At 42.7% G+C, this 27,847-nt stretch overlaps 1 protein-coding gene and 1 long non-coding RNA gene across 2 annotated transcripts in view; one reads left to right on the top strand and one right to left on the bottom strand.

Moving 5' to 3' along the window:
• rps24 (ribosomal protein S24) overlaps positions 1–27,847 on the bottom strand; it is a 202,789-nt gene that overhangs the window by 5,722 nt on the left and 169,220 nt on the right. The window lies entirely within an intron of this gene.
• On the top strand, positions 1,468–26,193 carry LOC137303953 (uncharacterized). Its single transcript, XR_010958492.1, has 3 exons — positions 1,468–2,081; positions 3,336–3,512; positions 25,468–26,193. It is a non-coding gene; the product is annotated as an uncharacterized lncRNA (long non-coding RNA).

A 27,847-nucleotide genomic window follows, 5' to 3' on the forward strand; every position in this document is an offset into this window, starting at 1 on the left:
GAATTTTTAAAAAGTGTCCCTAGGAGCTTTTAGCATCTGGCAGCTAAAGTGAAGGGGTGCACAACCTGTTTGTGTGGTATTCTGGTACGAGATAGAAACTCTACAGTACGCCATGGGAATCGCTGTCTCTCTGGATGGCTATAATTGGCACCCTGGTTACAGTTTGCTTTCTGGAATAGTTCTTTACTGTCTGCTTTGGTTCCAGTAAGTGAAGGAGTGAGCGAATGAACAGGTTTAAAAAGAGCAGTGAAAAACTGGGAACAACCCATGAGCTGCGTAAGGCCAGGCCTCCTGCTTCCCCTCTAATCCTCAATACCCTCGATATCTTGGGTTGCATCCTGAAAAGGTGTAAGAGGATGGAGATGGAGGGGTGAGGGGCTTCCTCTGCAGCTTCTCTCTCTTACATACAGTTTTTTCCTGCAAAAAGAGTAGAAGGGATTGAATTATTTACAATGGCAAGAGACGCACCAATGTACCAGCCTTCTGCCCATAATGGGCATGATTACAGCAACGTTTTCATGTTGTTACAGTAGTTGGAAGGAGTTATATAGAATCTGCAGCACAGAAACAGGCCATTCGGGCCGACTGGTCTATGCTGGCTTTTATGCTCCACACAAGCCCCTTGCCACCCTCACTTCATCTAACCCTATCAGCATATCCTTCTATTTCCTTCACCCTCATGTGTTTATCTAGTTTCCCCTTAAATGCATCTATGCTATTTGCCCCAATTACTCTTTGTGGTAGCGAGTTCCACAGTTGGCAGGGGGAACAGGATTTCTGCCTGTAGGACTGCACCTATCAGAAAATCCCGGATCGCTGCCCTCAATGTTCCATTAATTTTACTGGACAGAAAATTGTGATTTCCTGATGCGCACCAGTGGAACGCATTTGTAAAATGCTCCTGGGTGCATAAAATGGAGCAGTGTTCTGTTTCCCAGTTCATTAATGATTACTACAATTCATCCAAACGAAGTTCACTAGAGCACTAGTAGTAGAGTCAAACTCTGTAGAGTACTGCTGATATGATCTTTGAAAGTTTGCATTGATTGTTTTGTAGCATGGTTGGGAAGGTTGAATCTCATGCGTTTCAATTTTGAATCTGAGAGAGAACACTAAAACAAGAGCACCAGACAAAGAGTTAACCCAAAAGGTGGGAATTCCTGGAAGGACTGTCATCATTCAAGTAAAATGGGGAGGTCTGTGCAAGAAGTCTTACATTTCGATTGGATATGTAAACATGAGCTCTGTCATTCCAATGCACCCTGTTGTAGACATTTTGATGAAGAAAGCTGTCAGTTAGTTTCATATTTCCTTGAGTTTTGGGTTATTCATTTTTGGTATAAAACACTATCGTGTAACATTATGGATCAGACAGTTTGATTTTTATAAGCAAGGTCTAACTTTGTTACTTCGCTTATTTTGTTCAGGATATTCTATTTTGTACCCCCATACAGGTAGCAAGCGTGGAAAAGATTTGAAAGCGGATTATTTAATATCTGTGACTTTTGGTTCCTGGAGAAAACACTTGTTTTCTAGGAGTCTTTATGTTCGATTTTTACAGTGTGATCAACTCTATGAAATCACCTCAGTGGCAAATAGAAGTTCTTTTCAACCACACTTGGCTGACTCCTGTGACTAATTAAGGTAGAGGGAGAGACACTGTGGGGGAATGAAGATAATGAATGCTGAAACACAACACAGAATATTCATTAGAACTGGCCGGAGTTTTGTACTGGAAAGCCAAAGTATGTAACCCCCTCATGACACTGGTACAATACTGGCTGAAGATGAGACGAGCAAGTCATTTGATATGTATTACTCACATAAATAACAAACAGCAACGTGCACTAATCTGAATTTTAAAAAAAAACTTGGCTCTTGTAAACCTTTGGAAATACGACAGTCAAACTAGCATGAACGATCTATTGAGTGAAAGTCTTGACAGCATGGACTGAATCTTCTGGGATTAATGTGAGACTTTATGGAACAATCCATCAGCACATTGTTCGGCAGTTAAGATTAAACCAGTTTCAGTATCAGAGTCCATATCTCCTTCAAATCAGCTAAACAAATTTACTGCTGTAAGTGTGTTTTATACGTGATCTTTAGAAATCAAAGTAAATAATGGTTAAGATAGGTTGCTCGCCGACCCATCAGCTTGGTGTGAGCTAAGGGCGGAGTGATTCTTGGAGCCCGACGTATGATGATTTGAAAATAGTTCGAGCAAGTTCTGGGCCAAAAATATAAACCACCAGCACTGTCGCTGCTGAAGTAAATGGACTTGTGAAACACATGGGCCTGCTGGGAACGCCTGAAGAGTTCAGTGGTTAAATGCAACACTTGGTGTGGCACTCAGCCTAGGGTTGCCAACCCTCCAGGATTGTCCTGGAGTCTCCAGGAATTAAAGATTAATCTCCTGGACACTGCTGCGAGCAACCCAGGAGAAAAATCATAGGGGCATTAAAAAAAATTGTGATTTCTTTTCATTTTCTTTGAATGCTTTTGTTTATTAGTCATATAAATATTTACGATGGCAAAAAAAAAGGTTGTTTGACTGGGCGGGGTGGCTGGAAGAGGGAGGTCATGTGATGAATCTCCAGGAATATGTCCAACCAGAGTTGGCAACCCTAACTGAGCCATATGGACCAGGAAGGTCCAACGTTTAATTCCTGATCTGCGATGAATTTGCTGATCTCAGCTGGGGCAGTGGTAGGGTCAGTATAACTGGCATCGCTGAACTAGAAAATTAGCCAAAGTTCCTACTTTGGCTATCCAGTGACTCCTGCTGCAAAGTGCAGACAGGTTTGGATTTGGATGTGATTCCCTCATAATGAAAAAAACCTGCTGGCACCAACAGTCTGAGCTCACATATGTCTGAGGTGCTGAGTACTGCCAGCACTTGCCAGACCATATCCTAGCACATTCAGCAGCCTTAGGACAGAAAACATGAAGAAAAATAAATCTTTTGTATTCCGATCACTAACCATCGCATACTCATGACTCAAATTTTATTAAACAAGTGGAAACACAATACACTCTCACTGAGGCAACTCTAGTGGCTTCAAGTGAAGCATGATGACTAATTAAAAAAACTCATTCATTTGCAATAATAGGTATTTATGCAAATGACACTGTCAATTTTACTTGTCTTTGGCACTTGTAGCGCTGGCATTGAATAATTTAGGAATGATGTTCTTTAATAATTTAGGATAACATACAAAAAGTTGTGTGAAACCGATATCTCGCCATAAACAAATGAGGCTTGTGCTAGCTTTACTAGGCACGTGAAATGATGTTATGAATTTTCTAAAATCTTAAATTCTTCTAATATGCAGCTGCTGAAGTCATTTGATGAGGCACTGAGGCAGTTCACAAAGTATCAATAACAACAACCTGGATCTTTATGGATCAAAAGACGTTCGAAGGCACTTCACAGAAGTGTGACGGAAGAAATGGATGCCAAACAAAGAATAAGAGATTAGGAGGGGTGCCCAAAATGCTTGGTCAAAGAGGTGAGTTCTGAGGAGGGTCTTAAAGAAGGAAATGAAGCGGTTTGGGGGGGAATTCCAGAGAGTAGCATCTAGTCGGCCATAGGCATGGCAACCAATGCTGAGGCAAAGGGAGAGGGGATGCACAAAGGGCCAGAGTGAGAGGAACGGAGTTTGATGGAAGGGGTAGTAGGGCTGTAGAAAGTTACAGGTATAGAAAGGGGTGAGACAATTGAGGGATTTAAATACAAGGATGAGTTAAACTGAAGGGTTAAAATTTTCACTATAAATATTGGTCAGTAATTTCCCCTTGGGAATTCTCCTGATCTCCTTCTGCAACTTTGGTGGAAGATCAACGTAAACCCCAGAGACACACAACAAAATGCCGTTTTCGCCATTACTTCGAGGTTTACGCCGATCCTACGTCAACATTAGGACTGAAGATCGGGAAACCCTGTGGTAATTCTACCCCATTGAATTGATATATTAGGGACAATAATGTAGCTAAACAGGAGATAAAGGTAGTGAGACAATCTCGGGGTTTAGGGAACATAGAAATTGTTTTAGCAGCACTCTTGATGACTTAATGGACAGCTGCGCTTCATTGTCTGGGAACGGGCCTCATAAAGCTGAGTTTCAGCTGGTTGGCATTAGAGGGCTGAAATGGGCTAACACAGGAACAGGAGTAGGACACTTAGCCCCTTGAGCCTGTTCCGCCATTCAGTGAGACCATGGCTGATCTGTGACTTAACTTCATATGCCCACCTTAGCCCCATGTCCCTTAATACCTTTGGTTAACAAAAATCTATCAATCTCAGATTTAAAATTAACGATTGAGATAGCATCAAGTGCCGTTTGCAAACTTCTACCCACTTTGTGTGTAGAAGTGTTTCCTAACTTCACTCCTGAAAGTCATAACTTTTAAGCTATGTCCCCTAGCCCTGGACTCCCTGTAAAAAATATGGTTTAAAACAAGCATAGAAAATAGGAGGGCACAGGTCCACATCTCTGAGGAAAATAACTTACAGAAAGCCAAGAAAGAATGCTCAGGCACTAGAATAGTGAAAAACAAGACAGGGTGCCCTAACGTAGTATAAACATACTGAGACTAACGGTAAAAGACTACATAAACACTAAGACATTGGTAGTGTTTGGAAAGTCAGCACAGTAGGATGGTTTACGAACAGGAGATAAGACCAGCGGTGCTTACATGCAGAACGCAGCCGAATACTATAAAGACAGGGCATGCTCCCTCCAAAAGTTAAAGCTCTCAAGAGGGGATGGTCAGAAGTCCATCGCCACAGGCAGTCCGCAGAGGTCAGGTCTGATCTACCTGAAGAACGGACAGATCAGGATGTATTGATTGCTTGTCATTAATGTAATCTGTAGACAGTTGGATTATAACTATAATAACTGAGGACTGTAATGTTGAAGACAACTGTAGTGCAACTCTCTGAGAAGTCAGTCTATTAAACTTGCTAGTTTATAACCACTCGGGCTAGAATCAAGCGGAGGTTATTGTTGATGAATTAACAACCCATAGTTGCGACAGTTATGGGAGAAATCCTCCAACATTCTCCAACCAGCAGAAATAGTTTCTCTCTGATTATCTTATCAGTTCCCCTTGATATCTTGAAAACTTTTTTCAAATCACCTCTCAATCTTCTAAATTCCACGGAATATAACCCTAATTTGTGTAATCTCTCCTCGTAATTTAACCCTTGAGATCCAGGTGTCATTCCAGTAAATCTACACTGCACTCCCTCCAAAGCCAATATATCCTTTCTCAGGTGCGGTGTCCAGAACTGCTCACAGTACTCCAGGTGTGGACTAACCAGGGCTTTGTATAGCTGTAGCATAACTTCTACCCCATTGTAGTCTAGTCCTCTAGATATAAAGGCCAGCATTCCATTAGCTTTTATGATTATTTTCTGTACCTGTCCATGACATTTTAATGATCTATGTCCAGAGACCCCTTAGTCTCTTTGGACCTCTAAGGTTTTCACCATTTTAAAAGTATTCTGATCTATCCTTTTTAGGTCTAAAGTGGATGTCCTCACACTTGCCTGCATTGAAATCAATTTGCCACAGTTTTGCCCATTCATTTAGTCTATCAATATTTCTCTGTAATTTTATACTTCTGTCTACACTGCTTACAATGCTGCCTATCTTTGTGTCATCGGCAAACGTGGATATGTGGCTCTCTATTCTGTCATCTAAATCATTAATAAATAGTGAATAGTTGAGGCCCCAACGCAGATCCCTGTGGGACACCACTAGTCACATCCTGCCAATTTGAGTACCTGCCCATTTTTCCCTACTCTCTGTCTCCTGCCGCTCAGCCAATTTCCCAACCAGGTCAACAATTTGCCCTCAATTCCATGAGCTTCAATTTTAGCTAACAGTCTCTTATGAGGGACTTTATCGAATGCTTTCTGGAAGTCCATATAAACAACATCCATAGACATTCCCCTGTCCACTATTTTAGTCACCACTTCAAAAAATTCAATCAGGTTTGTCATGCATGACCTAATCCATGCTGGCTCTCTCTGATCAGCTGAAAATTTGAGGTGTTCAGTCACTCTATCCTTGACTATAGACTCTAGTAATTTCTCGACAACAGATGTTAAGCTAACGGGTCTACAATTCCCTGGTTTCCCTCTCTCACCTTTCTTCAATAGTGGATTAATGTGTACCATTTTCCAATCTAAAGGAACGGTTCCTGAATCAAGAGAACTTTGAAAGGGCATCTGGAATGTTCTCACCTACTTCCTTTAAAACCCTGGGATGGAAACCATCTGGTCCTGGAAATGTGTCACTCTTTAGTGCCATTATTTTCTTCATCACTGTTAACTTGCTCACCTTAATTATGAACAATTTTACAACACCAAGTTATAGTCCAGCAATTTTATTTTAAATTCACAAGCTTTCGGAGGCTATCTCCTTCCTCAGGTGAACGATGTGGAAACCTTAATTATGGTGAGTCCCCGTTCCCGATTCAAAGTTAGTTTCCTTGGGTTGTCCGGCATGCTATCCTCTTCCTCTACAGTAAATACTGACACAAAGTAATTATTTAACATGTCCCCCATTTCCTTAATTACAATATCACCATTATCAGTTTTTAAGAGGCCCACATTGCTCTTGACCGCCCTCTTTTTCCTAATATAATTGTAAAAATTGTGTGTGTTGGTTTTGATATCCCTTGCAAGTTTCTTTTCATACTCTTTTTTTGTAGCTCTTACTATTTGTTTTTGTCACCCTTTGCTGTTCTTTGTTTCTCTCCCAGTTGCTGGGATCTGTTATTTTTTGCATGTTTGCACTCTATTTCTTTTAGTTTTATGTTGTCCCTTACCTCTTTTGTCATCCATGGCTGTTTTTTATTTTGCCAAGTAGAGCTCTTGCCCCTTAGGGGTATAAACAGGTTCTGTATCACCTTAAATTCTTTTTTGAACACGTCCCATTGATCTACTGTCGTTGTACCCATTAACAGATTTGCCCAGTTTACCATGGACAATCTCAGTCTCATTCCGTTGAAGTCGGCCTTACCTAAATTTAGAATCTTAATAGCTGTTGTTATGGGTTTCTTCCTTTCAAACACCACGTTGAACTTGATCATATTATGATCGCTATTAGATAAATGTTCACGCACCATTAGGCTAAGCAAGGGAAAAAATTATGAAGGATCCTGCTCTCGATCATTATTCAGTAACCTCTGCAGCAAAGCGCTGCTAACACTGTTATCAGGGTCCCGGTCAACATGAACAACATTTATATAAACATCCTGAAGCACTTCACAGAGCAGAAACAGAACCGAGCAGCTGTGGAAAAATTAGAGGAGACCAAAAGCAGGTGGTAAAGATAGGTTCTGCGAAATCTTTTAAAGGCAGGGTAAGAGGCTGAAAGATAGGGAAGGGCATGACAGAGAGTGGAGCCAAAATGGTCAGAGAGTCTGCCAACAATGGTGGGAGGAGAGGGGGGGAGGGGATGCACAAGAGGCCAGGGTCAAAGGACACAAGCTGAAATGTGAGGCTGGATAAGGGTGCAGAGGTAGTGCGAGGGAGGATTTGCAAATTTTGAATTTGGTGCGTTGGTGGACAGGGAGCACTGAAGGCACAAACACCCTGTGTAAGATTAAGTAGTTCGGCATTGGTTCGGGAGTGACGGGAGTGTTCCAGTACAGCTACAACACTGGCATCTACCCGACAATGTGGAAAATTGCCCAGGTATGTCCTGTCCACAAAAAGCAGGACAAATCCAATCCGGCCAATTACCGCCCCATCAGTCTACTCTCAATCATCAGCAAAGTGATGGAAGGTGTCGTCGACAGTGCTATCAAGCGGCACTTACTCACCAATAACCTGCTCACCAATGCTCAGTTTGGGTTCCGCCAGGACCACTCTGCTCCAGACCTCATTACAGCCTTGGTCCAAACATGGACAAAAGAGCTGAATTCCAGAGGTGAGGTGAGAGTGACTGCCCTTGACATCAAGGCAGCATTTGACCGAATGTGGTACCAAGGAGCCCTCGTAAAATTGAAGTCAATGGGAATCAGGGGGAAAACTCTCCAGTGGCTGGAGTCATACCTAGCACAAAGGAAGATGGTAGTGGTTGTTGAAGGCCAATCATCTCAGCCCCAGGACATTGCTGCAGGAGTTCCTCATGGCAGTGTCCTAGGCCCAACCATCTTCAGCTGCTTCATCAATGACCTTCCCTCCATCATAAGGTCAGAAATGGGGATGTTCGCTGATGACTGCACAGTGTTCAGTTCCATTCGCAACCCCTCAAATAATGAAGCAGTCCGAGCCCGCATGCAGCAAGACCTGGACAACATCCAGGCTTGGGCTCATAAGTGGCAAGTAACATTCGTGCCAGATAAGTGCCAGGCAATGACCATCTCCAACAAGAGAGAGTCTAACCACCTCCCCTTGACATTCAACGGCATTACCATCGCCGAATCCCCCACCATCAACACCCTGGGGGTCACCATTGACCAGAAACTTAACTGGACCAGCCATATAAATACTGTGGCTACAAGAGCAGGTCAGAGGCTGGGTATTCTGCGGCGAGTGACTCACCTCCTGACTCCCTAAAGCCTTTCCACCATCAACAAGGCACAAGTCAGGAGTGTGATGGAATACTCTCCACTTGCTTGGATGGGTGCAGCTCCAACAACACTCAAGAAGCTCGACACCATCCAAGATAAAGCAGCCCGCTTGATTGGCACCCCATCCACCACCCTAAACATTCACTCCCTTCACCACCGGCGCACTGTGGCTGCAGTGTGTACCATCCACAGGATGCACTGCAGCAACTCGCCAAGGCTTCTTCGACAACACCTCCCAAACCCGCGACCTCTACCACCTAGAAGGACAAGAGCAGCAGGCACATGGGAACAACACCGCCTGCACGTTCCCCTCCAAGTCACACACCATCCCGACTTGGAAATATATTGCCATTCCTTCATTGTCGCTGGGTCAAAATCCTGGAACTCCCTTCCTAACAGCACTGTGGGAGAACCTTCACCACACGGACTGCAGCGGTTCAAGAAGGCGGCTCACCACCACCTTCTCAAGGGCAATTAGGGATGGGCAATAAATGCTGGCCTCGCCAGCGACGCCCACATCCCGTGAACGAATAATAAAAAAAATATAAGTTCTTTGGCAATAATAACGCAAGTCGTAGAGATGCTTCATGAAGAAGGAAAGTCGCAAATTAGTTTAACACTTACTTAAGTTTTGGGTTTTCTGTTTACCCCCAGCTTGATGGATCATCTCAGTGCCCACCCACGTCATTCAAATGACCCTGTCCCTGGCAGCAGTGCAGGTCTTCCAGAATTTCTATCACAATAACTTTGATTTGTCACTGCAATAATTTCAATTAAAAATAAAAAGACAGAAATGCTGCGCACAGTTCTGGTCTCCATATTATAAAATGGATATCAAGCTACTGGGGAAGGTGCAAAAAAAAATTACAAGGAAAGATTGAACAGGCTGGGGCTCTTTTCTCTAGAAAAGAGAAGACTGAGGTGCGACTTAATAGAGGTCGTTAAAATTATGAAGGGTTTTGATAAGGTAGACGTAGAGAAGATGTTTCCATTTGTGAGGGAGGCCAGAACTAGGGGCCATAAATATAAGATAATCACCAATAAATCCAATAGGGAATTCAGGAGAAACTTCTTTAGCCGAAGAATGGTGAGCATGTGGAACTTGCTATCACATGGAGTAGTTGAGGCGAATAGTATAGATGCATTTAAGGGGAAGCTAGATAAACACATGAGGGAGAAAGATATGCTGGTAGGGTTAGATGAAAAGGGATGGGAGGAGGCTCGTGTGGAGTATAAACACTGCCATTGACCAGTTGTGCCGAATGGCCTGTTTCTGTGCTGTAAATTCTACGCTGTATTGTACTGTGAATTAAGCCTATCTTCCAAATTCTTGCAAACTGTGGCAGTTCTTTTCCTTTAATTCTTTGGTACGGTTTTCTCCTCACTGCTCATAATGCAAGGGGGTGTGAAGCAAATCTACCCTGTGCAGAGAGTCAGTCTCCTTCATTCGAGCTTTGAGTCTCCCTCAGAATTGTAACATTCTGGTGCATTTTAAACAATGCATCACACATCAGTAAAAACTCACCAATGATTGCCACCTGCTGGCTTTGGGAACACATTACAGTATAAAAGCACAGGTTTAGATAAATAAAAAGTGGATTACTTTGTCGGTATAAATCATCACCAGAAACTGTAATTCATTATATAACCGCATTATAATACATTGATAGTACGCAGACCTGTTGAATAATGTACTTCAGGATTTGATGTAGGCAGAAAACTAATCCTTTCATGCATTATGCAATAATGTATAATTTCTCATTCATTACTGGTTGAATAAATGGATGGTACAGCCTCTCATTCATTACTGTTTAAATAAATGAAAGGAAATATGCATCAAATATACTTGGTAGTGACAGAAAATGATTGTAGTTGCTGTTTAAAGCAAAAGATTAGGTGTTCTAAGCGCACTCTCTCGTGTTAAGTAACTGCATGTCTTTAAATAAGTAGCTGTGGTGCTGCAGGCGTTGCATGTTGTAAACACAAGTTTTCATGTAAAAGGGATTGACAGAAATTCTATGGAGAAAGGCACATCAGCTCAGGTAATGAGAAACCAGCTACACTTGTTCAACAGCACTTGCTGCCTGCTGTCTTATTGACATTGTAGAAATCTAAAGAAAGAAAGACCTGCATTTATATAGCGCCTTCCACCACCTCAGGACGTCCTGAAGCACTTTGCAGCAAATGAAGTACTTTTGAAGCATAGTTGCTGTTGTAATGTGTGAAACACAGGGGAAAGGGCAAGTGAGTGGGACTGATTGGATTGCTCTTTCAAAGAGCCAGCACAGGCAAGATGGGCCGAATCACCTCCACCTGTGCTTTCCATACAAAGATACTATGATACAGCAGCCAATTTGCACACAGCAATGTGATAATGACCAGATAATCTGTTTTAAATCTTGGCTGAGGGATAAATATTAGCCAAGACACCAGGAAGCAGTCCCCTGCTCTTCTCCAAAATAGTACCATAGGATCTTTTACATCCATCATGAGAGGGCAGACAGGGCCTCAGTTTAACATCTCATCCAAAAGACAGCACCTCAGTACTGCACTGAAGCAACAGCCTAAATTTTGTGCTTAAGTCTCAGAAGTGGGACTTGAACCCACAGCCTTAATAACACAGAGGCAAGAGTGCTACCAACTGAGCCACAGCTGAGACCCTAAATCTAGTGTTTCAGATACAAAGAAACAGCAGTCACCACAGTACACTGTATAGTGGGAATGAGCTCCTTTCAAATGCTCCAGTATGGGCTACTTTGAGATCTTTCTGGTAGAGGTTGTACAATAAGCCTGATTTGGACCTATTTCGTCGGGCCTGTCATTATAAAACATGGTTGCAGACATTTGGAAAGGGATAAAATATTTCTTTGCTCAGGCACAAAGGTCAGCCATTGGGCTGGGATTTGACTGTCTGTATAATCGCACACACATGAACTGTCGTTCTGTTTATTTTTTCACTCTCGACTTATAAACATGACTGAAGTTTGTGGTGGCACAGTCAACCAGGGGCAGACACTGTATTAACATGTCAGAGAAAAGCTGGACACCACTCCACAGGAAGGGAGGGAGAGATAATTGGAGGGAAGGCTCCCCCCACACTGAGCATATCACAGTGATGTTAACCACTACCTGGGAGGACGCCATCCCCTCAATCCTTCATTCCCAACTCATGTCAGGGATGCTGAGGAAAAATGAAACAGAAAATATCCGGACAAAGAGAGATTCGTGGCCTCACATAGAGCACAAAAAGAAAATAGATCATGGGGCTGTATGTAAATAAGGAGAGAAATCTTGTACGAAAGTTCAATGTAAAGTCAAAGGTTAAAAGTTAAAGATCTGGACTATTTGTTCTGTGCAGGATTTTCTTCCCAAACCAATAATGATGGTCAGAATGCTTTATTATGGTTCATGCATTGTGACCAAAAAATTAAAGTTATCGGGTAACCAATTTAAGATCACCAGAATTTAATCAGAGACAGATTGCTGAGAATAAAACTACTTCATGTAACTGTACAAATCTAGTCACAATGGACACCAGGATGTGCTCAATAAGTTTAATGCCATTAACTCACCTTCCGCAGCGCTTGCTGGGAATGTAGCAATGTGATTGGTATCGTAGCGCACATGTTCCGAGATTACTCCAGGACACAATCCTCGTGACTGTGGTCTTTAGGGCATTTTCACAGTGCTCTGAGAAGTGCCTGAGGCCCTCAGATTTCTTGTGGGTAGGAAAGCTAAATTGTTTACAAAAAATGAGAGGGGAAAGAGAAAATTATATTTTGACATGAAATAGCAAACCAGTTCTTACTTAGAACTTCTATATTAAAGCTTGGAAACCATTTTCACAGAAGTGAGCATAGATTAAGAGTAAAATTTAGCCTTTTTCATACTTATTGTTGGGTTTTCTCATTGTTAAAACTATTTTACACTATTGCATCTTGCAGTGTGTTTTATCCTGAGTCTGTTCTATGACCTTTGAAACTTCAATAACAACTTATTTGTAACAAGCACCCAATTTCTTAGTAAACTGCTCCAGAAACCAACCCTTTTGAAAAGGAGGGAAGTCACTCTCCATTAGAACATTGGGAGCAGATAATCAGGTTGGGATGGGGCAGGGGATGATGATGCATCAGTTTGAAATCATTATTTGACGATGTTTCAATTAAATAACAACCAGTTAATCCAGACTGGACAGCCGGTAAGGTAGAGTTTGTAAGAGTGGAATGTGAAGTTATTTAAAACCAAATATATATGTTATTTCTTTATTATTTGATGCTGGATTATTAATAACTCAAGAACAATTTAACAAGAACAGCAACAGTTGGGAAGGGGGATGGAAATTAGTGCTCAGATTAATTTCAGCAACTGTTGAAACATTGCTATCATGGGTCTGATGGTATTAAAGCTCTTTGACTGAATCACTGCCATAATTCCCTCCATCATTATTCTACATTTATAAGTCTTGAAGAATATGTAAGTAGGGAGCTCAGTAAATGGGTGGCAGATTGTGTCAGTATGCTGTTGTGAATCATTAGATTTTCACCCTTGGGGCTTAGATGTAAATCCAATCGTATTGGTCAGTTTTAGACTTATTGATGGATGTTAAAAAATTATTGCTAGAAAATAGCAGTCAGCAGATCTCCAGTTTCATCTGGAAGTCCAAATGGGAATATTGTCAGTCCTAACCCATTTCTTATCTTCACGCTTGATATTAATAGCACATTGAAGAACTAAAACACTGCCTGATGACTACCAAACCTAATGGGCTCTATTTTAGCACCCGCTATCGGGTGCGTTCCTGGCGGGGGGGCTCCGAAAATCGGAGAATCCCGGCGCGGTACCGGAGCCCGCCCCAAACCCCCGCACTTCTGGGTTCCCCGCTGACGCACCGGCGTGCGCGCACAGCCCCCGCTGGTGGGAATCCCGCAGGCAATTAAAGCCAGCGGGATGCCACTTGAAGGTATTTATTTAGGTATTTCAGGTCATTAACTGACCTGATTAAAGGATTATGTGGGATTTTAGAGCAAACTGGTACTGTTTCCTACACTGGGGGAAACACTCCCAGGTCAAATGGACGTGTTGCAGCTGTCAGCCTGTGGCAGCTGCAAAGGTCCATTTGACAGGTGGAGGGGCAGACCCTCACCCATTGCAGGAGGCCACTCTGTCACTTGGGACAAAGTTTGGCCTCCACCACCCTCCTCCTGACGGTCAAAGTCACCAACCTGCACACTTACCCCGGGGTCCGGAGACATGTACCTACCTTGCGGACCCCCTCAGATGTACATCTTGCGGATGGGGGCCGCAGTAGCTGCAGTCATGACCTCCTCGGAGGGCGAACAGCATCACCAGCCTCACCAGCCTCGCCATCCACGCCGTCCACCTCTGATACGTGGAGCTCCACAACAGAGTGCTGTGACACATCCACCTGTACAGCAGGAGGGAGGGCAACCGCAGAGAGAGATGCGTCGCAGAGGGCACTACCCTCGCCACAGGGTCCACAGACCGAGGCTCAGCCTCCTGGACCTCTCTGAGCAGCAGTGCACACGGAGGCTCAGAGTCACTCGACATGTAGTCGTGGACATCTGCAGCCTCTTTCATGCCGAGCTGCTCCTGGCTGGCCCGAGCACCATCTTCTTATCTGTCGCTGTCAAAGTCACCACTGCCCTCAACAACTTCTCCTCCGCATCCTTCCAGGGTGCAACCGGGGACATCGCCGATGTCTCTCAGTCGTCTGCGCAAAAGAGCACTGCAAATACACCTACACCCACTCTGCAGTGACACAATGGGTGGCATCAGTTGTGGGTCTTCATAGTGATCCTCAGGAAAGGGCATTTTTGCACAAACCAGACAGGATTTGCGAAGACATGGCAGTAGTGGTGCCAATATAATATGTAATGTGAGTTGGTCAGAAATTCAATACAAGTAACACCCATGACAAACCCTCAGACAGCCTTGTGCATCCCCTTCATGCTCACGACACGTTTGCCTTACGCTGCCTACTGCACATATGTGATGCATGCCCTGTGGCTGCAGCACAGGTAGTGGCAGGTTGAGTGAGGCTGACCGTGAAAGAGATGCACGAGAGGGTGAGTATGAGAGAGAGCCATGAGATTGTATGAGGATTGGGTTGAGTGGTAGTGGTGGGATGAGTACTGGCGAGGTGAGTAAGTGCAGGTCAGATGAGGATGGGGTTTGAGTGGGTATGAGGGGTGATGTGACAGCGTTGTGTTGGCAGTGCTGAAGGAGATGTGGGGTGGGAGCAGTGATGTGGCAGACGGAGTGTAGGGGAAAGACTACGTGTACTCACTTTGGCTGACCTACTGAGGTCGTTGGAGCGCCTCCTGCACTGTATGCAGGTGGGCGATATGTTGGTTGCGCTGGTGACCTCCTCTGCCACCTTGAGCCAGGCCTTCCTGGTGGCAGAGGCAGGCCGCTTCCTCCCGCACGCCAGGAGGAAGATCTCTGTCCTCCCCCTCCTCCTCACCCCATGTATTGATACCTGGAGTGAGGCATCATTAAACTGGGAGCAGCCTTCCCCCTGGGCTGCTCCATGCTGTAATTTTTGCTATTTGTTGCAGCATCTGTCAGTGGAGGACTGCCCCTTTAAATAGAGCGCCTCCAGCTGACAGATCGTACTGCGCATGCGCAGCCTGCCCGCCCGACGCGCAGATCAGCAGTGGGGAACCCGGAGGAGCAGGTAAGTGGATCCAATTAGTGGATTGGATCCTACAATCGCGCGGGAAACTGACTAATTTCACCGGGCGCGTTACCCACGTGCCCGATAGCCCCCCCCCCGCCGAGAACCCGCAGCCCTGCTAACATCGGGCCCAATAAGTCTGAGCTACATTCATTCAGTCTTCCTAAGATCTGCATAAATGGTCTTGAACTGCAATGGGGTTTATGAAAGAAGACAATATCCATGATCGATACTTGTTCATGTATTTCCTCATTGCACCAATTACTTATTGTCTAAATGTTAACATACAGAATACTCAACAATCTGCATGTCAAAGAACTTGGAGTCATAACAAGATAGCAAGATTTCTTGGCAATCAGATCTTGTCAACTTCTTAAGTGGGGCTGCCAAACATTTTAGCGCCAAATTATAAAGGTATATGGATATTAAGTAATTCCTGGATTACATTTGCAGTGCAAGAAGACGTTGATACGAGCAATCCTTGAAGTCTCCTGCCCTATTTGGTCTATCTTTCTTGACACAGTTCTAGCCTATCAACTCTGTACAAAAATACTCAATCTGTATCGATTACTTTTCACAGACCACAAAACACTGAATAGAACACTATGACAAACTTGATATTACAATTTTATTAAAAATTATGAAATTGATCTAGATTGGAGTTGCTTTCCTGACTACAGCTGAAAGTCACATTTGAAATGAATTCCAGTAACCCCAGTGTCGTTCCTGTATGTACTTATTAGGGCGGGAAAGTGGAGTTGAGGTAGAAGATCAGCCATGATCTTATTGAATGGCAGAGCAGGCTCGAGGGGACGTACGGCCTACTCCTGCTCCTATTTCTTATGTTCCTCAGCCTTAGTCCTGAAAGACTATGGCATGAAACATAGAAAAATAAAATGTTATATTATTGCATCAAAGGCACTCTCCCACAGTTGAGATGTGTCAATAAATTGGAAGTACAAATGTCCATTCCTGCCATAACCTGCTTTTATAGTGTAGCAGTAGTACCTTGTTAATAGACGAAACCAGCTCCCCGCAGGGCAATAAAAGAGCACAATGCTTTGTCCCCTCTTATTTTTCCATCAACTTTTCCCTCCTCACCTGAAGGTGGCACTGCAGTATGGTTCTGCAGGCACCAACATCCCCCCAATACCTCGTCCAAGTGGTAACTTCATGAGCGGAGGCAGTGAGCCATTTGGCCATGAGAGCATCCTGTGCTTTGACATGACCTGTAGTGAGAGTGTGTGTGTGTACATTATGTGAGATAGAATGTCACCACACGCTCTCACTCTCCACAGGTCATGTCAAAGCTCAAGGGAATAGAACTTCGTCCACTTTGTGGAAACAGGAAAACAGCATGAAAATCAAAGGAGGGAGGGATTTACATGGAGGTTTCTTAGGACATGGAACGCCTCATAGGAAACAGAGGCGGAAGCAGAGTCCAGAATATAGAATACAGGTTTTTAAAAGGAAAGTGCATAAATATTTGAAAAACAAACATTTTAAAAAGGGTTCGGAGAAAAGGAAGGAAATAGGATTAAGTGGATAACTCTCAAAGAGCTGGCATTGACATGATGGGCTGAATTGCCTCTTTCTGTGCTGTAAAATTCTATGTTTCATTGATCTCATTTTGGCAATATGATTGTTAACACAAGTTTGACTGATTATTTATTTTTGCGCTTTTTGTGGCTTATCAACTTTTCATTTTATTGAATTGGATACACATTTAGCTAAAACACTTCTAACAAAGAGGCACAGTACACATTTCCAATAAATATCAGGCTCTGTTATATGTATCAGAGGAGCATCTCCAAGCAGTCGAAGCAATGTATTCCTGTAGGAAATAATCACAGGCATTTAAATTAGTTACAATATTAATTTAGTCAAATTTAGCAACTAATAATCATAATTAACACCAACAAGCCCCAACTCCTTATAGATTTCAGTTTTACAAGCAAACAATAAATAATTTATTGGATCACATTATAAACATTATACTTTTCATTACAAATTTCTAACCACTAGTTAATTTTAATGATGAAAATATATATTATGAATTTAATCATTGCTTCCCCCCCCTACCACCACACATTTTTGTTGCTTTACACTGACCTTGTTTTGAAGAGCACAGCAATGAGCAGGCAGCCTCCTCACATACTCCGATTCTACCAATGTTATTCATGATACAACCGCAAGTTGAAGTGCTAAAGGTCGACTGATGATCTGATTGAGCCTCCAACCCGTGTGGTGAAGGGCCTCGCCTTGTCAAGTATCTGTCCTGACAGCCCAGTTGAAACAAGAAAGTCAACGAGTAGGAAGTTGCAGGCATGATTCCAGATCCTACCATTCTGCATCCTGAGACACTGTGCCACCAGACTGCCACGGTAGTGAATCTTTGAGGTTGCAATAAATTATTTACCATTTGCTAGTCAGCCACATCTGGGCAGCAGATGAACCTGGAGAAGAAAACAAATGGACTTTGTCCGCTTTACAGAATGTGGCCAGTCACTCCCACATGCCTTCTGGCTGGAGAAATGTCACAATCTGCCCTCTGCACTTCTCTGTGACTAGCTATCAGTGACATTAGATGATATCTGTTTTTACTCCCCTCTCCCAAACTGACAGCACTGATATCGAATGCCTACGTGTAGTAACCTGGCCGAGAAGTAACAAAATTCACCCAACTGAGGCAAGCGAATGTGAGTGGCAGGCAGCTTGAGACTCAAAGTGCCTCCTGCCTTGTTGGAAATCAAACATTGCACTGTTTGTGCTGAGGGGATATCTTGGAAGTGCTATCTGGTTAACTTTTTTATCCTCTTGATATATAAACATTGTTCACATGAAATTCTGAAAGCCTAAGCAAATCTTTTTCAAGGAACAGAAATGTTTGAGTGAGAAGTGACCCAGAAGCTCAAACGGTCAAGTGCTTGACTCACAGGCAGGAGGTCAGGAGTTCAAGCCCCCAAGGCTGCCTGTCACTCAAACTTGCTTACCTCACTTGACTAAGTCTCATTAATTCTTGGCTGAGTCTCTACATGAAAGTGTCACAGAGAAGCTTCATCTTACCGGCGCTATAATGTTGCCTGCGGCCAACCCATCATAGAGCAGCTTTTATCACTGTTATAGAGGCGTTCCTGACCTCAAAGTTGGGGGTTGCTATATGCAGGTGAGCAGAGAGGAAACTGCCTTTACATTGAAGTTTGACTGCTATTTCTACTGGCAACAGTTCACTTCTTCAAACAGCACTTGGCGCTGAAAGGTAGTTGTGAGTTCACGAACATCCTGGTAAATTGAAATAATATTTATTTGTTTCTGAAAGACATCAGGAAAGTTTCCACAAATAATGGGGATTATCCAGTGACAGTAGCCAATGGCAATGAGCTCTGTACCTAAGGAATTATCTCCCAATTGAGAAAAAAATTTCCAACACAGGATCAATCATGGAAAATATTCAATTCGCAACAATATCATCCTTCATATTGATAAGTTATAACGACAGCTTGCGAAGAAGAAACAAGGATTTGCAAGTTGCAATTCAACATTTTTTGTTAAGAGTCACATCTCAAGTAATGGAGTCAATTTCACTTAGGTGAATACCAGCCCTCATGAGCAGAGATTTATTGAAGTTGACTAAACTATCACTTCCTAAGGCTGAATAAGAGACGTACTGCTTCTGACCGACTCCATGCTTTTCTGTGCAATAATACGCACCCTTAAGGCATGGCTCTGATCTATTAAAACGTGGCTCTGACGCACTCCTATGTGTTATTTTTACACTGAGATACACATTCAGGCATCTCCCATATTATTATAGCATCACATATGGACAGATAATGAATAACCATCTCTGGAAAAATCATTCAGCTATCAACATTACTGCGCTCATCCAGACAATTTAACCAAAAGATGGGGGGAAAACAATGGAAATTATTTTGTATTTTCTTTTATAAACACAAATGTCTTCTAGGTACTCACTCATTCTGTGATTTTATACCAAAGTTGCATGATTAGGTTCAGCCCAGTTCTATTTGAATTTGTTGTTGCTGAAACTGCAAATTTTATCCCATTTTGCATGTTCCGTAGGCTCAGTTCATGTACTGTAATCACAGGCCTCGTTTCTGGTCGATAAACGGAATTTGAAAATGTGATCCATTTTCTATCTATACATTTGAAGTAAAGGAATATGTTTAACTTTTATTTAACGTGAACTAAATAGTTCTTTCCTCCCGTTTTATCATTTTTTTTGTTCTCGGGATGTGAGTGACACCGACAAGGCCAATTTATTGCCATCCCCTTGTTGAGAAGGTGGCGGTGGGTCTTTATAGCTTGCTAGGAAGACAGAGGATGTTAATAGTCAACCACATAGTGTGCACTGAAGCCAAGTGTGGGCCAGAACGGCTAGGGATAGCAGGCTACTTTTGTGAAGGAATGGCAATAACGAAGTTAGGTTTTTATGACAATCTGGCAGCTTTCGTGGTCATTTTTTTTCCCCTGCTGCAAGCCACAAATTTCCAGATTTATTGAATTCAACTTCAGAACTTACCATGATGCTATTTGAACTCTCAACCTCTGGGCTACTAGTACAGAACACTCCACCTACATTCCCATTTCAGGTTCACAGACCAAGTAACATGCTCTATTTTCTATTCTGATATTGGAATAATAGATTCATGAAAAAACAAAAACAAATTTGAATAAAACCACAGGTTAAGATGAAGGTAATTGTACACATATTTTCTAAATCCTTTCTAACAGTTGAGGAAACTGTGTGATACAATTCATGACTAGCATTCCTGTAATGTGAATATTCCTGAGATATGCAACCCAATCTGCAGTGAATTGGTTACACACTTAAATGTAGTGACTTTGCTCGCAGATCTGAACAGCACACATCAGGAGCAGACACTGGTTAAAATCAATTTAATAAACCTACTCTGTAGGTGGTTTGCAATAGACTGGCCTAAAATAAATTGTCATGTGTATGTGGCTGGTGTATACAGGGGACCCCAGGTGAATGGCTTTGTCGATGGGCTGAGAAGTACAGAAAACAAACAGTCAGAGTGGCTTAACATCAGCACATCGATCTGAACAGGACTATAGTGTGCATGTACACAACTGGATTCAATTATTGTCGAAATAAACTGGTACACTATTGAGAGATTCAGATTGGTTAATGTATGCAAGGGTGCATCTCAAACTCAAGGGGATTTAACCAAAAGATGAAAGTGGCCAAACAATGATTTCCTTTCTGAAGACACCATGGTTATTGGCAGTGCCATGCTACTGCTCTGGTGTACATGCAAGCACTTAGATTTAATAATTGGCACAGCCGACCAAAGGGAGGAGTTGAAGTGTTCCACTGACATTGCCGTGAAATCCATTCCCCAGGACTGATACCTTGATGACCATAAACTACACCCGAAAGTAAAACTAAGACAGCAATGTGTGGGAGTAAGAATATTTAGAGGATTGAGATTGTGACTGTCGTTCTGGTGTAGGAGGTGGTGCAGGTCTGTAGTTGCAGTTAAGACATAGTCAGGACAAAGAGAAGTTTCCCCCACAACCCCAGCCTGAAACTTCCTATTTGTAATAGTTATTGCATATTGAGGGTTACAGAACCAAGGAGGGCAAATGGAGTTAAGATACAGATCAGCCATGATCTAATTGAATGGTGGAATGGGCTCGAGGGGCTGAATGGCTTACTCCTGTTCCTATGTTCCTGTATTGCCTGATCTGGTGCAAAGGTATACCACTGCCCATCACTCCAGTCAGTCTCACTGAAGATTTTATAGCCTAGAAATTGCAGTTTGTGATACAAGCATAGGAATATTTGTATTCATATTATCTGCTATTCTAGTGAAAGTTTTTAAACCAAATATGCCAATGCCTCAATTAAAATACCAGACAAAGGAATGTCACATGAATGAGTTATGCATTCCTTTGCTTATATCATGAACAGTCATTTCTGGGCTCATATATTCAAAGTAATTTTAATAATAATGGGGCGGTGGATTTAATTTTGATTTTCCTTTTGCACCCAATGGCCCTGTCAAATATTAGTCGGGTATAGCACAGACCAGATGTAGTGCATAATTGCTCTATATTGTAAGGAATTGGAAATGTGCCAGATCATTAAACTCAGAACCTTACCATTCCAGCCCATTGCGATGACTTGGAAACTGGTGCAGATGGGTACCGTGATATTCAAATTAATTCTTAATACCAGGGTATAACTGTGCCCAATTTGGGACTGTTCCACTTCCACAAGGGAAGTGAAAATAACCCATAACTTGCAACCTCAACCCAACCACTGTCAGTTATTTCCAGCTTAGAATGGCAATTCTGATTACCATTTCACTCATACTTTTCTTGCAATTCTTTGATAAACATTTTGTCGTCCAAAAGTACCATGAATGTGTCTCAGATTTTCCACCAGCTTGAAGAAGCTTGGAGCCAAAATAATTAATAATTCCACTGTTGCAAAATGCTGTTTTGAACAATAAACATATGATGCACACCATTCTAGTGCTCAGTGTGCCCTGCCTGTGCCAACAGCGCAGTTGTATGAAGAAACAATCCAGTCTGAACTGCTGACAGAACTGCAACCAAAACCACCTGAATCAGCCAAGGTATTCATTTCCCACACCCACTCCAGGAAACCCAGTGTATCCGGCAGATGCTCCCAACCATCTGTTCCTGCCAAAACAATAGGGCCGGAATTTGCTGGAAACTTGCGCCATAGTAACGGTGCTTCTCTGGCGTAGGCCGTTACTATGGGGCAGAATATCCAGCAAATTATGGCATAAGTGACTTATGCCATTACTTACGCCACACCATGTTTTCCTGTGACTTTTGCACCTCTCCATAGGGACCCACGCCGAAACAGTTAGAGGAACTCTACCCTCCCCCCTACCCCGACTCCCTCTCAAATCAATGGGATTTGCTGAATTAACGCTGCTTTGATCACCGCTGCCACTTAGACCGTTATAGAACGACGTTGGTGAATCACAGAATCAGTTAAGTATTCAATCACTCAGCAGGTGCCCATGTCAAAGATAACTATTTAACTTATCGGTGTCTTGATCATAAATTTAAGCAGGCATAGACGCACATCAGCTCTATCACTACACTGAGGAAGGGCTTCATTTTATAATAAACTTAAAGTTGTCTTGACCTTAAAGGAATCTTAAAAACAAATGCGTTATTTAAATATATAAGTCAGGACCTGCGTGCATAAAGTTGTCTCCTAAAGCGTGTGCAATCCATAGCCATAATTCATTACTGCTTGCGATCCATGCTTCACGTACAAGCATAATAAACATTAATGTAAAAGATACTATCGATCAGGGACAATGACCAACTCAAAAGGCAATAATCTTAAGTAAATATTTGGAGTTGGAAACAGTTAAAGATAACAGACCGTGACTTTTATGGAAATGTTAAATGACATGTTGTTCCATGTCCGGCCCCAGCGCTTTGGATATGGATCAGACATTGGATGCACCGATTCCGACTTGCCGCCGCATATTTTACTCAGTTAGTCAGCAAATTTTGGCTTAAATTTGCCGCTGGAGATTTTGGGAGTGCAACGGTGTAACTTATGGCATTTGCCGCCATTACAGCAAATTCTGGGCCTATTTTTTTTTAAATAGCATCCATTTAGACCTGGATTGTGAAGCAACATGTGTGTACATTACTATACAAAAACCACCACCACTGGAACAATACAGACAGGGCAGTTCCACTCAACCTGCCTCAGTGGATATGATTGCAAACCTGTATTATAACAGGGGATCTCAGCATAAACCTAGCTACAGAAAGCCTTACAAGTCATTAGAGGGAAAGGAAGAAAAGATCTCCAACCTATGTGCATCCAGGCTTCAGAGGTTAAAGGCCAATCTTCTCTTTAATCCAGTGTACCCCCTACTTGGGCCAAGCTTCTTGTTGGAATTCTGGCAATTCAACTCAACTGTAATGCTAATTAGGTTTGTGTTCATCTTTTAAAATAAATTTGCATAAAATTTACAGTCAGAAGATTCTGCAAATAACGCCACGATGCAATAAAGTTTCACCACATGAATGGATTGTGCAGTTTAGGCATTTTCTAAAGGCCCTAAAGCATAAAGGTAACATTCTGAAATGAATTGTGCAGTGTGCTGTGCAGTGGGATAATGAATGAATATTCTCTCCTTTAATTTTCTTTGATTCGACAGTCTTAAGGGCTTGAGCCAAAAGGGGCAGAGCAGATTGTTAGGACTGCATTAATCTGCGAAAACAGCACGATGATTTGCTAATTCATAGCAAAAACCTTATCAAACAAAAAGGCTTCAATGTGATTTATCTCCCACGAAAGCTGCTTCTAGCAAAGCAAGCAGCAGGAAGACAGCACAGCATGGCAATTGTGGACCTCTGGGACACTGTTTTAATAGAGAGAGAATTGTGTGGTCATACTTAAATGAAGATTTATGAATATCGGTGGGGATTTATATTTATTTTAGCTCACAAATTGCTACAAAGCCAGGCACATTAAACCACTCATAACAAAATACTATACTTTCACTGGATTGTGCAGGCTTCAAAAAACAAACAGTGCTTTCAAGCCACCACTTCATGGTGTCCCATGACAACTGATTAATGATAACAGATCCGGGAACTGAAGGTTGACTAACCACAGCTGGAAAATTCAATCTTATTCTAAAATGGAAACGTGATGAAAAATATAGCAATTAATAAAATCCACTCAAATCATTGCAATATCACACAGAATTTCCAATCATGTTGTCAGTTACAACAAAAGGAAATTGCAGGTGAGGACTGCAGTGATTATTAAAGGTAGACATGTACCCATTCAGTGTCTGTATCCACAATATCGCTCTTTGTACCATTACAAGCATGAAGAGGAAATGGCTCTTTGTTTTTAAGGTGTTTTTTGTACGACAGGCTCGGTGGCCTAGATTTTTCTGTCTGGAACAGACCGGTTGCGAGTTGGGAGGAGCGCTCGTAGCTTTCACCAGAAGACAGGTGTGCTGAGACTTCTGGTGTCAGCCTAGTCTTAATACTGTCAGCAAGCTCCTAGCATGAGTAACACTTGCCATTGGGAGCTTGCTGACTGATGGGCAGAAAATCTGGTGCTGCTGCAGGATGTAAAGACCTGCAGCAGCTTAAAGGGAGGACTATTTTCTGCTGCCGAAATTTAATTGAGGGTTTCTGGAACAGTAGTTGCACAGGAATCAGAACACCCCGCTTCACCAATGTAGCTGAGAGAAACTTTATTGGAGCAGCTTCATCAGTGGAGTGGGGCCCTCTTTGGGACTAAAGGGCATTGAATCGGTAGGTGAATTATGCAGGGTACATGGGACGAGAGGGTTAATGAACCATTGAACAAACCTTGCAATGATCTTTAATGACCTCACCAGGTTAGATGAGGCAGAATTACCTTACACTAAGTCAGTACCCAAAAGATGCATGGAGTCTCATACCATCTTACAGCACTTCAAATGTTTATCATGATTGCCCATTGTACAGCATGGTAAACCTTACAGCAGCACTTACACCTAGAAGTGTTCCTTCAGTCACATCCTAAAATGCATGCACCCTAAACACCCAATGCAGATGTATGATGTGTGTACATATACTTCAGTTCTGTGGAGAGACTAAAGAAGCTGGGACTGTTCTCCTTAGAGCAGAGAAGGTTACAGGGAGATTCAATAGAGATGTTCAAAATTATGAGGGGTTTTGATAGTGTAAAGAAGGGAGGAACAGTTTCCACTGGTGGGTTGGTCGGTAACCAGAGGCCACCAATTTAAGGCAATTGGCAAAAGAACCAGAGGGGAGATGAGGAGAATTTTTTTATGGTCTGGGTTATGAGTTATGATCTGGAATGCACTGCCTGAAAGGGCAGTGGAAGCAGATTGAAGAGTAACTTTCAAAAGGGAATTGGATATATACTTGAAAAGGAAAAATTTCAGGACTTTGGGAAAAGAACAGGGGAGTGAGACTAATTGGATAACTCTTTCAAAGAGATGGCACAGGTACGATGGGCTGAATGGCCTCCTTCTGTGCTGTAAGATTCTATGATTTCATGTAATCGCACCCACTACAGGCTGCATGGTGATGCATGGGTATCTCTGCACGTCTCTGACAATTTGAACTTGTCACCTTGTCTACTCTGTTTGCAGGAACAGACTGCGCATAACAGGAGAAAACAAAGCCACACTCCAGGACAGCACCCCAACCAATGCACTATTACCCTGCTTGAGGAGGCAATCCCCAAGGTATTAAGGCAATGGACCGCTGAGGGAGCAGAGGATGGAACATACAAATATATAAGACGGGAAAAGACATCGTGGTCCAACTGACCGGTCCCAGTGTCTAGGAAACATTAACTTCCACAATACCGGTCATACTCTCTATGAAATTTTTCTCCAAATACTTATCCAACTATTGAATTAAAGGGGAAGTTGGAGGCCTACTGCCTGCCCAAGGTTAGTACCAGCTTTCTTCTCACCCTACTTCACTCAATCACTAATTGGCATCAAAGCATACACTGAAACACAATACCTTGTGCCTCATTCTGCTGTAGGTTTCTCAATAGGGCAGCAATGCAACCCACGTTCATCATCTCTTACTCCCAGGGCGCCACAGGAGGCAGAGCCAGGGTCCAATGATATTGTGCAAGCCAATAAGTCACAGAGTTACAACATCACTGAGTCCATCCCTCCGAAGCAATAGCTCAGGTTCATCCTCACACAGGATGGTCAGGAGTCACTTCTGCCATTCCAGCAAAGTGACTGTACTCAAATTATGAACTTATGAGCCCTCACTTTTTTATCCCCCAGATGCTGATGGATCTGCCATGCATTTCCAGCATTTTCTGTTTTTATTCTGAATTTTTATCATTGTGTTTTGGCCCATATGATGATATTTCCAGCTTGCCCAATTGGGATTGACCACATTTGTCAAATCCCCCATATTAAATATTCTCCCGTCAGCCATGGGCAAGTGACATGTGTAAGTAAGCCTTAGCTTCGCACAGCTCTTATCATTCTGCATAAGGGCGATGCACAGAGAATAACCTAAAAAAATTAAAACTTAAGCAAAAAGAAAGGACAGCCCAATGGCTCAGCTGTATCTTCCTCTGTGCTTTGGACCTCAGTTGAGAAGCCTGGTTCAGGTGATGTATAATTTTCACAATAGTTGGGGAGTTCTTATTTGAGTTGCAGTCATCCCTGTGCATTGTTAGTGTCCATCACATCAGCACTTAACTTGGAACAAAAATAGGACATAGGCACCTGGAAACATTTTCTGCACCTTTTTGTTTTAAACTGAAGAATTATGGCAGAATTAAACAGTATCTCACCACCCTGGTCACTGCTCACCACAGGTCTCCTTCATTAAACAGTCATAGCTCATTGGCATTCATTGGTCAAATCACACAGTCCGATATACATGATACCATGTTAAATGGCAGTACCTTGGGACAGACATCTGGCAGTCTTAAGGGCATTCTGAAGGGTACTGGCTGACCTGTTAAGATATCAGAAACACAAACTCAGCATTTGAAAGGTAGGTTTCATAGCAAAGAGTAGATCTATGTACTTGGTCATATAGGAGCTTGGAACAATTGCCAGGATTAAGTGGACCATGATCAATCCACTGCTCACAAGCTATTTCTGTAGTCTTTCAGTACAATGTGAAGTTAGACCGAAGAAACAAGTCACATGTGGCCACATGGTAACTTGCAGTCATATATGTAACACTCACTCAATGAATCCCTTCCTATTCAAGTATACAGTGTTGTTGTGGAATGGCACACATTTCTCAACATTGCATAGAATCTACAGTACAGAAACAGGCCATTCGGCCCAACTGGTCTATGCCGGCGTTTATGCTCCTCACAAGCCTCCTCCCACTCATCTTCATCTGATCCTAAAGGAATACCCTTACGTGCATGCAGTTGACTAATTGCAGGATACCTTACAATCCCATGAATAAACTAAAACTATTACTAAATCTGCAGCTGGTGCTGGTTTCTGGGCGAACTGCTTGGATTGATGTGCCCTCTCGAGCAAGGCAGCTGTGGCCTGAAATATACACTTTGACATGGCTGACTGATTAATCTCCTTATTAGATTATTAGGATATGGAAAGATTACCACAAGAGACTTTTGAGGCGACATCAATCACTACTTTTAAGACTGAATGAGGTAAACATTCGAAGAGGATAATATTGAAGGGCACGGAGGACGAGCAGGGAGATGGGATTACAGAAGATAGCTTCGATGTGGAGTTAGCACCTGCACAGGCACAGTGAGCCAAATGACCACCCTCTGTGCTAAAATTTCTATGATTCTACAATCCTCATTAGTACCTGGAACGAGTCAGCAACACAGAAGTTCATGGTTGGGGGTCACCTTCACAGCTACTGGTAAAGCACAGAAACAACAATGAGATTGTAATGCACTCAACAATTCCTCTCAGCGATCAGCTTAAACTTGCCGACTAAGCTGAAATATCTGCAGGAGCTGCCTTTTAGTACGATCAAGCTAAGTTAACCTTG

Source organism: Heptranchias perlo, chromosome 36, assembly GCF_035084215.1.
Source record: "Heptranchias perlo isolate sHepPer1 chromosome 36, sHepPer1.hap1, whole genome shotgun sequence".
NCBI lineage: Eukaryota > Metazoa > Chordata > Chondrichthyes > Hexanchiformes > Hexanchidae > Heptranchias > Heptranchias perlo.